The sequence below is a fragment of the Vulpes vulpes genome, chromosome 4 (genome assembly GCF_048418805.1).
Source record: "Vulpes vulpes isolate BD-2025 chromosome 4, VulVul3, whole genome shotgun sequence".
NCBI lineage: Eukaryota > Metazoa > Chordata > Mammalia > Carnivora > Canidae > Vulpes > Vulpes vulpes.
In genome coordinates, this window is record NC_132783.1 from 65,615,711 (window position 1) to 65,631,271 (window position 15,561).

Consider the following 15,561-nt stretch of genomic DNA (forward strand, 5'->3'; position numbering starts at 1 on the left):
AAGTTTGTGAAGTCTCCTTTCTCCTTAGCCCACAACCAAGACTCCTGGAGAGAGATACCTTTTTTTTTTTTTTTTTAATTCTATGTCTTTTTAAAGTAACTTAATTACTTATCCATTACTTTATTTGAATACTTCAGAAAGTGGGCATATTGATACAGCATTCCTTCAAGTACATCTATTAAGATCTCTTTATGTCGACTATTTTTTTCATCATGGAATCTTTCATTCAGGAAGCATTTATGAAGTATCTATCATGCTCTAGGTAGTATTGTAGGCACTGGGAATTCATTGATTAAAAAAAGATATACGACCCTTATACTATACACAAAAATTAACTTAAAATGAATCATGGACCTAAATGTAAGAGCTACAACCATAAAACTCTTAGAAGAAAATATAGGAATAAATCTTTATGATCTTGGATTAAGCAAAGCCTTCTTATACCACACCAAAAGCACAAGACACAAAATAAAAAATAGATAATTTGACTTCATCAAAATTAAAAATTTTCGTGCTTCAAAGAACATCATCAGGAAAATAAAAAATATTCACAGAATGGGAGAAAATATTTGCAAATCAAAAATATGATAAGGGATGTATATATAAAATATATAAAGAGCTCACAGAATTCAATAATAAATAGACAAATAATCCAATTTAAAAATGTGCAAAGGATCTGAGAGATGTTTCTTCAAAGGAGATCTACAAATGGGCAATAACTGGCACGAATACTCAACATCATTAACCATCAGACAGGTGCAAGTCAAAATCATGAGATATTTATTATTTCACACCCATTAGGATGCTGGTGAGGAGGAAAATTGTAACTCTTGCACACTGATGGTGGAGATACAAGATGGATATGGCTGCTTTCTAAAGGAGTTTCTCAAATGGTTAAACATACTAGAATTACCATATAACCCGGCAATTCCATTCTTAGGTATATAGTAAAAAGAAATAAAAACAGACATCCATACAAAAACTGGTATATGACAGTTCATAGCAGTGTTGCCCATAATAGCCCCAAAGTAGAAACATCCCAATTATCCATCACCTGATGAATGTATAAATAAAATGTGATACATCTCCACAATGTAATCAAGTACTGACAGTTGTTCCAATATGGATAACTCTTGAAAATGCTACGCTAAGTCACAAAAAGCCACATAGTATTTGATTCTATTTGTGGACATGCCCAGACAGGCCAATTTGGGGAGACAGAAAGTAGATGAATGGTCGGCTAGGAACGCCAGGAGTTGGGCATGGGGAGTGGTGCGGAGTGGTTGCGCAGAAATGAGGAGTGACTGCTAATACATGCTTTCTTTTGAGGTGAGAAAAATGTCCAAAAACTAATTGTAGTGATGGTTGCACAACTCTGTGAATACTAAATACTAAAAAATATTGAATATATATACTGTAAGTGGATCAATTATATGATATGTGAATTGTATCTTAATAAAACTGTTATATTTTTTAAAAGGTATATGAGAACTCTGTCTTCATAACAGAAATTCATAACTAAAGTGAATTTCATGGGAAAACAGCAAATAACACACAAATAAATATACCATGTAATTTTTTACTTTGGTAAATATCAGGGAGATAACAGAACAGGGCAGTGTGAAAGGGATAATTTACTTTTATTTATTAATTTTTTCTGAGAAAGAGAGAAAGAGCGAGTTTGTGGGGGAAGGAGGGAGAGGGAGAGGGAGAGGGAGTGGGAGGATCCTAAGGAGGCTCCACACCCAGCACTGAACCCAACAAAGGGCTCACAACCCTAAGATCATGACTTGAGCTGACATCAAGTCAGATGCTTAGCTGACTGAGCCACCCAGGTGCTCCATGAGAGGGATAATTTATTTATTTTAGTTTATTTTTAAAATTTTTATTTATTTATTCATTAGAGACACAGAGAGAGGCAGAGACAGAGGCAGAAGGAGAAGCAGGCTCCCTGCAGGAAGCCTGATGCAGAACTTGATCCCAGGACCTGGGGATCGCGACCTGAGCCAAAGGCAGGCACTCCACCACTGAGCCACCCAGGTGCCCCGAGAAGGATAATTTAAAGTGGATGAGAAATGTTGGGAAATATCAGGAAGGGAGACAGAACATAAAGACTCCTAACCCTGGGAAACGAACTAGGGGTGGTGGAAGGGGAGGAGGGCGGGTGTTGGAAGGGAATGGGTGACGGGCACTGAGGTGGACACTTGACGGGATGAGCACTGGGTGTTTTTCTGTATGTGGGTAAATTTAACACCAATAAAAATTAATTAAAAAAAAATAAAGTGGATGGTCGGAAAGAGCCTCTTTTTTTTTTTTTTAAATTTTTATTTATTTATGATAGTCACAGAGAGAGAGAGAGAGAGGCAGAGACACAGGCAGAGGGAGAAGCAGGCTCCATGCACCGGGAGCCTGACGTGGGATTCGATCCCGGGTCTCCAGGATCGCGCCCTGGGCCAAAGGCAGGCGCCAAACCGCTGCGCCACCCAGGGATCCCCGGAAAGAGCCTCTTAAGCGGAGTATGGAGGGCAGGGTGATTGGGAGGCTAAGACCTACAAATATACAGGCTAAGCAGTGCAGATTCTTAAAGCCTGTTTCATTACAACTCTTAAGAAAAATACAGCTTCCACCCTAGTACACAATTGAAAGTCTGTGGGAAACAGAAATGAAGACCTAAGACTTTAATTATTTATTCAATGAGCGCTGTACATATTTAGTTAATGGGTGGGAGGTGGTGTAACTAATTCAAGATAGTAAATAACCTAACGGCTTTGGAAAGCAGTTAAAACACGCACATACAGTGACACACACAGAGCACCTGCCTTCTTCACACAGGCACCTTCCCTTTGGCTCCGTCTCTGTGGTGAGTTGCCAAGACCCCAGATGAAAAGTGCTGGCAATGGGAATGTTATGAATATTGCACAAAATAGAATTCACATAATGGCCTCCAGAGTGGTGTCAAATCTGGAGAGCCTGACGGTATGCTTAGTCACATGGCAGCTATGCCAGTTTTGAGAATACGGTACTGACAGACATGAGTGATGTCCAGGGTGATGAAACTCATTTATACGTACTTGGTCAAAATGTAATTAGGGAGAAGTGATCCATTTCAGCAAAGACTGGTGTCCCAACGCTATGCACCCCCACTCGGATCTCAGCACCGCATGCTGCTAAAACAGCCCTAGACCTGAGTGCCATGGAATCTAGATCACCCCAGAATGCAAAAGCCACGACAGGCAGAGGAATAGCTCTGGGAAGCCCCAGGCTGCACATAGAAAGCCAGGTTTGCCTAGAGATGTTTCGTACTACTTCACTTCCTGATTCTGGCTCTGTGACCCAGGTCACCATGCTGTTGGAAGTAGAACAGTGTTTGGGGCTTTCTTTGGGGCTCGATTTTATCTTTAAAATGGGTAAAATCATGTATTCACTGACACTCTTTCAAGAAATGAAAAGGGAATAATTTATAAACAAAATTTAAAAGGCTACAGTTGTGTTAGAACAGAGAACAGGATTTCATGTCAACTTCTGTACATTCCTTTCAAGAAGGTTTTTAATGCACTTTGTTTCTTCACCTTCAAATTACGCTTTGTCACATTCTGGAAAGCAATTCATGTGGGTACCCTACTCCAGACGTGCAGATAAAGAAGTGTTGTTCAAAAGAATGTTTAAAATGAGGATCTGTGTATACTACTTCATTGAACAGAATGCTGCTTTCAAAAGAATCTAATAAAACAATTTACATTTTCAAAATATGTGACTTTAACCAGAGGAGAGGAGAGGACCCTACAGGGAGAGTAAAGATGAAGATATGCACATTGTTTGTCTAAATTACTGGAAAGTTAGAAATGAAATTATTAAGCCATTAAGTAAAACATGTTCTACCTTGACATATAGATCTTCACAATGACCTGGTAGGCCAGGGTCAAATGAAGAATTCTTGGACTTGTGGAATGTTGTTCTAGAATGCAAGGACACCCGGAGAGCTGACCCCTGGCTCTGCCCACCTCCCTTCTCTTTAACACCTTTTCTGTCCACCTTTTCTGTCCAGAGCCAGATGGCCTTGTACCCTGGTGTCATTGTCCAGCTCTTTCTCCAAGTTCTGACCTCACAGGGAGCTGTACTTCAAATTTCCCTCAAGTGCTTGGAAAGATGGCCTCAGAATAGTTCCAGGAAGGTGTAAAAGTGGGCTGGGGCTGTTGATCCAGGGAACTCCAGGGTCCTGGGACCTTAGAGTGTAGCCACATGGGAGGCAGTCACTGGCTTCATGGACTCCTTGACCCATGGTGAGGGGTCTAGCTGGAGGAGAGCCGAGTGGGACCCTCTTAAATAGGAGGACTGGGGTGGGAGCCTCTCTCAAGTCTGAGAGCAGTACTTTTCACTGGCAAATGACTAACTTTTTTTTTTAAGATTTTATTTATTTATTTATTTATTTATTTATTTATTTATTTATTTATTTAATTTATTGAGCATAAGCAGAAGGAGGGGCAGAAGGGGAGGAATAGAGGGAAAGGAGCACAGAAAGAACCTCCAGCAGACTCTGCACTGAGCACGGACCCTGATACAGGACTCGATCCCATGACCCTGAGATCACGACCTGAGCTGCAATCAAGAGTCAAATACTTAACTGACTGAGCCACTCAGGCATCTTGCAAACGACTCGCTTTTTAAGTAGATTTAATCAATATTTTCTTAAAATAAGAAGGTTTTCATTGAATTTTAAAAAGAGAAAAAAGACAAGTAAGATGTCATCAATTCACTCATTAGTAAAGGAATGTTCACCTACTGTAGACATCTGTACTGGGGAGATGCTTGAAGACTACATTTGGACAATCTTGTCTAAAGCACCACTGAAGGCCCTCTGTAGGTGATTGTTAAATAAAGAGAAGTTGTTTCCAATAATTATTCAGAAATATCCACTGCCCACGAGCTCACCAATGAATGGTAGAGCATTCTCCTTGGGCCAGGACGAGACGACGACAGGTGTGTCCCAAGAAAGAATTCTTTATTCAAGTCCTTAGTCTACAGCACTAACAGCCTCCTTGAGGCTCTGAATTATAGTGAGCTCCCAACACCTTATTCTTTTTTAAAGTGGTTCCTTAAAATCACCAACCTTGATTTCTCACCCTGCTCTTAGCACCGAGCAGGGGGCATTGCTAAGAGTTCTCATCACTTGCTCTGCTGAAGTACCCTGTGACTTTCTCGCGCATTTGTACCTCTGACAGTTCAGATCGATGGCGTCACAGAAAAGGACAGTCTGTACGAGGAAGAACACTGTTTACAGCTGGAAAAAGTGACTTCACCTACTGCAATTTTACTTAGCTTGAAAATGTTGTATTGCCCTGGTCTTTACATGCTTTTTCCTCTGGAGACTTTTATACCTTCAACAGAGACTCCTTGGATGAAGAGAACATAGTTATCCTGTGAGGCAGGTACTCTGGTTACATACTCAATTTCTACTCTCCCTTCTCGCTGTCTGAGAGAAAACAGAACCCAGTTCTTTTGGGGTGAATGTTCTGAAATAAAAATACTTATCTTCCCTGCTCTCCTCCCAGGTAGGTGTGGTCATGTGGCACAGTTGGGGTAGAAATATAAGGACAGATAGACATAGAGAGAGCTTGCTTTCTTTCTTTCCTGGATTAACGTTTGGATAGGAGAAAGTGCATTGACCTTTGATTTTCGCATCTTTTTCTGCCTGGAGTTTGGACATGGTGCTCAGAGATGGAATGTCTATCATACAATGAGGAGGATAAATGCCACACGCTAGGAAGAGCAACAGCAACCAGAAGGCACCTGTGTCCCCAGTGACAACCTGGAGCAGCAGCAGGAGCCTGAACTTCCTGCTTCTAGACTTCCAACAAGAAACAGTCTCACTTGTTAGATTTCCTGTTCATCACAGCCAAAGGCATTCCTCATTCACAGAATGTCATTTAGACATTCTCCCTGAACCAAATGCCCGTTTGGCTCCAACTAAAACCACAGTCCTGCCAAATAAAGTAAGAAAAGAAAACTCCATGACAGACATAGGGAATGTGGGCAGCCCCAATGGTGCAGTGGTTTAGCGCCGCCTGCAGCCGGGGGTGTGATCCTGGAGATCCAGGATGGAGTCCCATGTCGGGCTCCCCGTGAGGAGCCTGCTTCTCCCTCTGCCTGTGTCTCTGCCTCTCTCTCTCTCTCTCTCTCTGTCTCAATAAATAAATAAAATCTTTAAAAAAAAAGATCTAGGGAATGTTCAAGAGTCAAAGTCATCTACAGGGAGGTTTTCATCATCAGGATATTTTCTAAGTTTTTAAAATATTTTATTTATATATTTGACACACACAGAAAACATAAGCAGAGAGAGCAGCAAAGGGAGAGGGAAAAGCAGACTCCCCACTGAGCAGGGATCCCAAAGTGGGGCTTGGCCCCAGGACCCTGAGATCATGACCTGAGCCGAAGGCAGACATTTAACCCACTGAGCCACTCAGGCACCCCAGTTTTTCTAAGGTTTTGAATGGCAACTCTGAGCTAAACATAATGCAACCCAAACACATCCCTCTAGTGCTACACAGAGGACTTTATACAGAAGAGAAAGACACATTTGGGGCAACAGTTATATCTCCAAAAGAATCGTAGAAAGCATTTGGGCTTTTAAAAGTGAACTGCTTTGTAATTTGCTATAGGTAAGAAGTTTTTAGCAAACTGCTTGGTTTGTCAGGTTGACTTTGCTCACCATAAGATGAATAACATGCAGGCTTGGAGGAAGTTGATGGCTTTCATAAAGAAAGTGAGCATACATTTTACAGTCACACTCCAAAGCTAAGAGCAGACAATAGGAGAAAAGCTGTAGAACACAAGATGGCTGGAATTCCTTCCACGTACGAGAAGGCCAGGGGGATGCCAGAGGGAGGTAGTACAGGGGAGGAGTGGGGGCTCTGAGCTTCAGAGATTGAGGAGCCTTCTGTCCTCCTGCTTTGGGCTTCTTAGCTGTCTTCCATTCTCAGCATCCTTCTCAAAACTCAGGGGAGTGCTGGGCTGTCATGATGTAGGAGATAAGAGGATGTGGGGGCAGCAGAAAAAAGGACCCAACTCACTGTCCATAGCTCTTTCAAAGAGCTTTCACTCTTTATTCTACCCAGCAATTTCTATTTATATCTCATTGGCCAGTCCTGGGTCCCATGCACACTAATTATAAAGGAAGATGGAAAATATAATCCTTTGGGAGGATACCACTGCTATGAATAAATTAGGGTTCTCTCAGGAAGAAGGCATGTTGGATAAGCTGGTAGGGGTCTCTTCACAGTCCACTCCTTGGCCCCCACTCCCTCGGGCACTGCTCTCTGTGGCTTCTGGTTTACTCTTCATGGAGTAAAATGTCACCCAAAAACCTTCCTTCACCTTTTTCCATGTCTGTCACGTAGGTGGGCACTGGAGGCTCCTCTCCCCTGGGCTGCACAGTTTAGTAACTTACTTCCTGAAGGTGCAGATTTGGGTTGGGAGATCTCGGGGTTGATCATTAACAGGCCTTTAATGGATAAGCTTGGGTTTCTTCGGGCATACAGTTCCTCAAAAACATAATCAGCTTCCAGTCATTTTGCTTCCAATCAACCTTTTTGTACAAGTAATCATAGCAAAACCCCTTGCCCAGACATATTTTTAATAATAGATTTGATTATTTTAATAGATATCAAGCTAGCCAGATTTTCTATTTACTTTTCTTTCAGCATTGTCAGGCTTGTCTTCCAAGCATTGGTGCTGCCCAGTGAAACATAATGATTTGCACCTCAGACTCCAAGCAGAATTTAAACCCTGCCTGCCAAAAAAAAAAAAAAAAAAAAAGTTTAAGTGATCCTCACTAAAGTAGGTAGGAAAGGCTGGCAGGGAGATGCAGAGAAAAATAAAATCTGAAAGTACTTAGAAAAGAAATCCATTTAAGTGAAAATATTAATAGACCACAGAAATATAAGTCTGGTTTCTTTAGAGCATGTTGGAAGTATACAAAACCTTCCAACGAAATTGATTGTAGTAGACAGCATAACGCCCACGGCCCCAAAGATGGCCAATGTTCTAATCCCCAGAACCTGTGGATATGTCATGTTACATGGCAGGGGGCAAAGGAGGAAGGCTGCAGATAGAATTAAGCTGGTAATCAACTGTCAACATGAAGAGATCACCTTGTAGCATCCTGCTGGACCCAATGTACACAGGGTCCTCCAATGGGGAAGAAGGAGGCAGAAGGGCCAAAAAGAGGATGACATCATGAGAAAGACCCGATTGGCCACTGCTGGCTTTAAGATGAGAGGAGGCTGTGAACCAGGGAATGCAGGCAACTTCTAGAAACTGGAAAAGGCAAGAGAATTGATTCTGTCCTGGTACCTCCAGGAGGGACCTCAGTGTTTGCACACCTTCATTTTAGCCCAGTGAGACCCATTTTGAACTTCTGACTTCTGTAATCTTAAAACAGTAAATTTCCATTGCTTTAAGCCACAAAGTTTGTGGTAATTTGTTACAGTGGCAAATGGAAGCCAATACACACTGATCTCTGAAAACTCAACAATTAGAACCATCTTTGGATACTTGAAGATTCAAGGCAAGGAGAGGACTTCCCAAGAGAAAGTGGACTGAGAAGAGCGTAGGACACATGGACAGGGATAAATATGAGACCAAAGCAGAGGCTAGTCTGCAAGTCTCACTCGTGAGGGGTTGGTACTAGCTTCTTGGAGAAGTGAGCTGGGTGACTTGTGTCTGTTAAGATATGTTACACACATGCGTGATGTTGATAGTTTTTCTTTTTTTTCTGGTTTCCTTTATATCCAAGTCTTTTTTTAATTTTTATTTAAGTTAAATTTGCCAACATATAGTACACCACCCAGTGTTGATAATGTTTTAAATTTAAGTTTTATAATTAACAAACCAATATTGATATATTATTATGAACTGAAGTCCATACTTTATTCACATTTCCTTAGTTTTTACCTAATGTCTCTCTCCTATTCCAGGATCCCATCCAGGACATCACAGTATGTTTAGCTGTCATGTTCTCTTAGGCTCCTCTTGGCTGTGGTTTCTTAGACTTTCCTTGTTTTTGATGACCCTAACAATGTTAAGGAGTGTTGGTCAGGGGTACTGAAGAATGCCCTTCTATTAGCATTTATATGATGTTTTATCATGATTAGACTAGGGTTATGGGTGTTTTCCCACCATAAAGTTACTCTTTACCCTTTTCCATGCTGTCCCTTTTGGAAGGATGTCACTATGCACTGAAGCGGTGCTCATACTGAAGGGGTGGGGATTTTTGCTCTACCTCCTTGAAGAGGCTGAGTACCTACATGAACTACTAAATTTTTTCTGTACAAGAAATGTGTTCATTTTTCCCCATTTATTAATTTATTAGATCATTTATTTATGTTAGAATGCACTCACAGATATTTAATTTATAGGTTGGGTTGTAATCCAATACTCCTTTACCTTACTTTTTTTTGTCACTAAATTGTCCCAGCTTCAGCCATTGGGAGCTCCTCAGTTGGCTTCTGTGTCTCCTTGACATGACCCTGTCTTTATAGGTCTTTTTATTTTTTAGCTTGATATTGATAGTTTCAATACAGAGTATAGGTTCACTCATTAATAACAAATTCTTCCATATAGACACTACCCTGGGGGCCTTATCTAGTATTTTTTTAAGTTTTTTTTTAAGAGATCTTATTTATTTATTCATGATAGACATAGAGAGAGAGAGAGGCAGAGACACAGGCAGAGGGAGAAGCAGACTCCATGCCGGGAGCCCGACACGGGACTCCATCCCTGGTCTCCAGGATCACGCCCTGGGCCGAAGGCAGGAGCTAAACCGCTGAGCCACCCAGGGATCCCCCCTTATTTAGTATTTTTTAAAGAAGAGTTTATTTATTTATTCATGAGAGACACAGAGAGGCAGAGACATAGGCAGAGGGAGATGCAGATTCCGTGCAGAGAGCCTGATACAGGACTTGATCTCTGGACCCCGGGATCACAACCTGAGCGAAAGGCAGATGCTCAACCACTGAGCCACCCAGGCATCCCCGTGTCTAGGATTTATAGTCAATAATACAATGTTGAAAATGGATACAATCAGGAACCAATAAAAGGCGTCTACCTTTGAGAATAATAAAGTACATTCTTCCTGAATTTGCCACGCATTATCCTTGTATTCCACCAAGGTAAAAGATAAAGTAAATTGAAAGTCAACATAAGTATTTTTGTACAAGGAATAATATGATGAAGATCATATTTACGGTATGTAGGGAATAAGAAAAATATGGAAACAGAATTACTTGAACACCCTTTCTGAAAAGGGGGAGAAAAACAGAATTGTAAATGTGCCTCATTTTAAACAGGAGAGAAGCTTTAAGTAAAGGAAGACAGTGAAACAAGTCCTTTGAACCAAAAAATACCTACTTTTATATATTTTCAGTTCTGTATTGTAAATCGATTTCTCTTTACTTAGAAGAGAAGCCAAGGATACTGCATGTTTACTATCCTGGAAACTAAATAAAGAACAAGGCTGCTAAGTAGCTGAATTGAAACAAATTTCTAAGAGGGCAAAAATTTGACTGTGTTTGCTCACAGGAGGAAATTTTCTGGCATTCTGGTTTTTTTGCCTTTAACGCAAAAGAAGATCATACCACTGTTATCAAATTGTCTTATTGTTCAGGCAAAATGTGAAAATGTTTAGATGACTGAAAGAGGTTATAAAATATGGCAGGGATGGGAGATAATGATTGTTCTTACTGTTAATTATTTTCAGCATAACTGAGACATAAGTAAACCTGCTGGGGGTTTTTTAAAAGATTTTATTTTTAAGTAATTTCTATACCCAACACAGGGCTCAAACTAAGCACCCTGAGATCAAGAATTGCATGTTACACTGACTGAGCCAGCCAGGTGCCCCAACCTATTGGGATTTTTAAAAATTCTTTCTTACCCAAAAATCTTACTTCATTTCCTCCAGGCATTATAAAAATCTCAGCATGATTTTAATACTTGGTGCAGTAGCATGATAGCAGTGTCTCTGTAGCAAAAATCAAAAGCAAGCTTAAAGAAAATACTTTTCTGACATATTTACAGCCAAAATGTAATGCATAAACTTGTTTATACAAAGTTTGTGGCAAATTCCATGCAAGATAATGAAAAACAGGACTAGGATAAAGACAGTGCAAATAAGGAGAGATAACTATAAGAGAAACTTAGTGCATCTGATAGACAAATGTCATTGTCTAAATGTGGAGAATGACCAGATTAAAGACTTTTAAGGCTGACATCAATCTCTGGGAAAACTTTAGGGTAGGTGTTTAAATAAACAGGCTGTGACCCATTGGAAAAGAAATGTTTCCTGGATTGTAATATGGATTCAATGAACAAGATGTTTTAAAATACCTGTATTTTTTGCCATTAGGGTTAGGGTAAACTAGAGGTAGATCAAAGCTATTGTGACTCAATTTTGATAGACCATTTGGCAAAAAGCCCTGGTTATCCCTATGGGTAAGAAATTGATAAGTAAACAGGGATAGCTGTGTCGCTTAGATAAACCAGGAGGTTAAACAACCGTCAGAGATGTTGTTTAATGCCACCTTATCACCTGTCAGAAGTCTCTAGCAAAGCTTATCTAGACTCCTTTCTTAGTCCTGTGCCCTTTACCATTTTTGTTTTTGACAGATGGCAAAACAAAGTTAATACATTTTTAGATGCATCAGTGTTTGATTGGACATTTCCAATGTTTAAGTGCTACAGTCAAAAGCCCAAATCATCACAAGACGAAGACTGAAGCCAATAATGTATAGAGAATTTGAATTACTGCGTTGCACACCTGAAACTACTGTAACCTTGTGTGTCAGCTATACTCAAAAATAAACAAAAAAAAATAGTACTTTGTACAAGCAGGTAAGAATAAAATAAATAAAATAAAATAAAATAAAATAAAATAATAAAATAAAATAAAATAAAATAAAATAAAATAAAATAAAATAAAAGACAATCAATGTATTCCACTATATCAACAAGCTAAAGAACAAAAATTTAAAAAAGATATATCCAAGGGACAGAAAGTAGGAAGATAGATTGATATTCTGGGCTCATAAACCCTAGGTGTAATCTTTCCCATTTTAAGGCTAGATTTTTAAGAGAAACTTTCACTCACTATGATTCAGTCAGAGAAGGTATATTTGAAGGTCAATGAATTGGAAACAAGTTCGCATGAAAAACAATCCAGGCATGGTCAGCCCCAATGAGCTGTTGTGAGAGGGGAACAGACTGGCTCCATGGGATTGCTTTAGAAAGCTAAAAGAAGTGAAATTTTGATTCTACAAGCTGGACAACTTCCCAACAATTAGAACAGAGAACAGTGGGGGTGGGGGTGGGGGGAAAGGGGAGGGCTTGCTGGCAGGGCAGCAGGGCACCATGGATCTCTGAGCCCCCAGAGAAGGTATTCAGTAAGGCTACACTAATCACCTGCTTTCCATGCCTGGCCCAATCCTATCCCACAAAAGGAGGACTCTAAGCCTGAATGGATTCCAAGAAGAGCAAACAGGGGATCTTTGGCCAGGTCAGTATTCAACAAGCATTAGCAGATACATGCAGAGGCCATGTCCTGGTCTAGCCCGGGGTCCCAGCACTCAGGCTGCTAACTATCTAACACAGGTGAGAATAGATTGAAGAACCTTTTTATTCTAAATACAGCTATGTTTCTTACTGGATTGCTTTAAAATCCATTTGATCCTAACGACATAGCACTTTATCCGTGATCCTCTTAGGACCTCAGTTGCCAGGTCTCTTTTTTGAAAAAAATTATTTTTACTTTTACTGTCATTGTGTCCTTGCAATTTCCAGAATTTCAAAATGAGATGCTCTAAAGTTGTTCACTGAGCATATTATTCATAATGTCTGTTCTATCTCAGTTGATAAGATTTTGGTAAATTCACAATAAAATGCACTTAAAAGCTTGGTTGTTGATATAATATTTTAAAAACTCAAGAATTATGTAAGTGAGGGGTGAAAAAGGATAATTTGTATTAGAAGCCAAGAGTAAGTGGATTTTGCTTTATTCATTTTCTCTGGGTTTCCTAACAACCATGGCAAGAGGAAAATTAATAGATTATATAGATGCTATTATCTGTTTTTATGAGCACATTTATTTTTCAGGATAGAGAAACATTTGTATCTTTGGCACTGAACTCAAATGGAATATACCATATTAATATTATTTCAAAGTGTTTAAACAATATAACGGACCATGTGTATTTTTTTATTGAGATAAAATTGACACCAATAAAATATATTTAAAAAAAGAGATAAAATTGACATATAACATTAATCTCAGGTGAACAACATGGTGACTCAATATTTGTATATATTGCAAAATGAGCACCACAATAAGTCTGGGTAACATGCATCACTACACATACTTAGAAAATTTTTTTCTTGTCATGAGAACTTTTAAGATCTCTCTTAAAAGAAAAAAGGATCTTCTCTCTTACAACTTTCAGATATGCAACACAGTATTATAAACTATAGTCAGTGTGCTGTACATTACATCCCCAGGACTCACTTATTTTATACCTGGGAGTTTCTATATTTGACTCCTTTCACCATTTTGTCCCCAACCCCCAACCTCTGGCAACCACCCATCTGTTCTCTGTATCTGCAAGGTTGTTTGTTTTTGTTTTTTTATATACCACATACAAGTGAGATCAAACGGTATTTGTCTTGCTCTGACTTACTTCACATAGCTCTCAAAAGTCCATCTGTATTGACCCAAATGGCAAGGTCTCTTTTAAAGGACTTGGCTCGTGGCACCTGAGTGGCTCAGTGGTTGAGCATCTGCCTTCAGCTCAGGGCGTGATCCTGCGGGTCCTGGGATCGAGTCCCACATTGGGCTCCCTGCATGGAGCCTGCTTCTACCTCTGCCTGTGTCTCTGCCTCTCTCTCTCTCTCTCTCTCTCTCTCTGTGTGTGTGTCTCATGAATAAATAAATAAAATATTTTTAAAAATAAAAATAAAGGACTTGGCTCACTGTCATCAGCTTGGGCTGTGTGGAGCAGTTACATAAATTTAGCTGTACTAAATTCTGGATACATGTTCTTTATCCACCTGTTATTCTCTTCCCAAAGATCATTAATCTTCTTTACATTATTTTTATTCTTAACAATACATTTTAACTAATGCATCTTCTTCGGAGTCATATTTTAAAAGGCTGAAGAGGTAGCCTACTTGAAAGTGTTTATTATTTTTGTTGTATGCGTGAAGAATTAGAACTTTATATCTGGAAGAAAAAAAAAACTATCTTTTTTTGTTCTCTTACTTCTGGGCACCCTGGGGTTTAAGGCATGCAGTGAGAGTCTGCTTTGACTTTCCTGCCAAGCCAATCGTCACCACATTAATGTTCAGCTCAATGTTTCCCGCTCTGTCCAGGCAGGCAAATAGCCTGGGTAGAAGAGCTTAATCTTTTTGGTTTTATTCTAAAACCTTCTCTTTTTCATCCAAATGTATTTTCCCAACCAGCTGGGAAAAGCCCCAGGCTCTGTCCTTGAGAAGCACAAGGCCATATGCTGCTCATCTGCTCCTAGCAAGGGGGAGTGAGCTGCCACCCTGGGGGCTGGGATCCTGGCATCCTGTACTGGCCCAGAGAAAGCCACCTGGTATGTGCAGGAAAAGCCTTGGCCCATGAAAGGTTCATGCAAGGATCCTGATAACTGCCTAGCTGGGAGTCGTCCTTAGAACGGAGATCTTCTGAAATTCTTTTACTTGCATCTGAACCTGATTTTTTTACTCTCTCTGCAGTGTCACCTCCCAATGCCAAATGAGGCCACCGTGGCATGCCCCTGATTCCTGAAATGAAATTGCCACTGATGTGTAAGTGATGCCTTTGTAGCCATGAAAAAGAGTGAAGAGATACACAGATGATTGATTGCTTATTCCTTCATAGACTTTTCTCACCTGAAATGTTGAAGTCAGTTTTCTTGCATGCCTAGCATAGACTAGTTTCCTGCTAAATGGTTGTTTCCAGGGACACTTTATCCCTACAGCTGATACCAGGGACACTTTATCCCTACAGCTGATACAACATATCACAAAAGGCAACCTGAGGCAGTTCAAGCAACTTTTCTCATTTCCCTCTCTGGAATACCAGAGTCCTGGCTGTGGAAAGCAGCAGGAAGAAGAGAAGCAGTTTTGAATACAAAATGCCTCCCAGGGACATCTTTATTTCAATTTTCCCCTAATGAAGCTGAATTCTGATTGCTGGTAATGTCATAATACGTCATCATTGAAAGAATCAATGAAGTTTCCTTTTCCTTCTGGAGCCTTAAGAATATTAGATTTTTCAAAAGTAGAGCACACTGTGGGATCTTAAAACTAAGTCATTAGACTTGCACTGGCTCATTTAATCAGACTGTCCACTCCTAAATTATAGTCTGCAATTGAGTAGATAATTAAACTGGGCACTTTCAACAAAAAGGATGGGATCAATATACTCATTTGTGTACCAAGCATTGAAATCAATATTTGCTTGCTTGAGTCTTTCAGTTCACTGAAAATTATACCTATTTACTTTCTGCTTTC

At 39.9% G+C, this 15,561-nt stretch overlaps 1 long non-coding RNA gene across 1 annotated transcript in view; it reads left to right on the forward strand.

Moving 5' to 3' along the window:
- The window catches only part of LOC112927351 (uncharacterized), a 45,209-nt gene that overhangs the window by 19,561 nt on the left and 10,087 nt on the right, over positions 1-15,561 (forward strand). The window contains exon 2 of the long non-coding RNA XR_012001080.1: positions 14,782-14,853. This is a non-coding gene — a long non-coding RNA (uncharacterized lncRNA). The remainder of the gene's footprint in view (positions 1-14,781; positions 14,854-15,561) is intronic.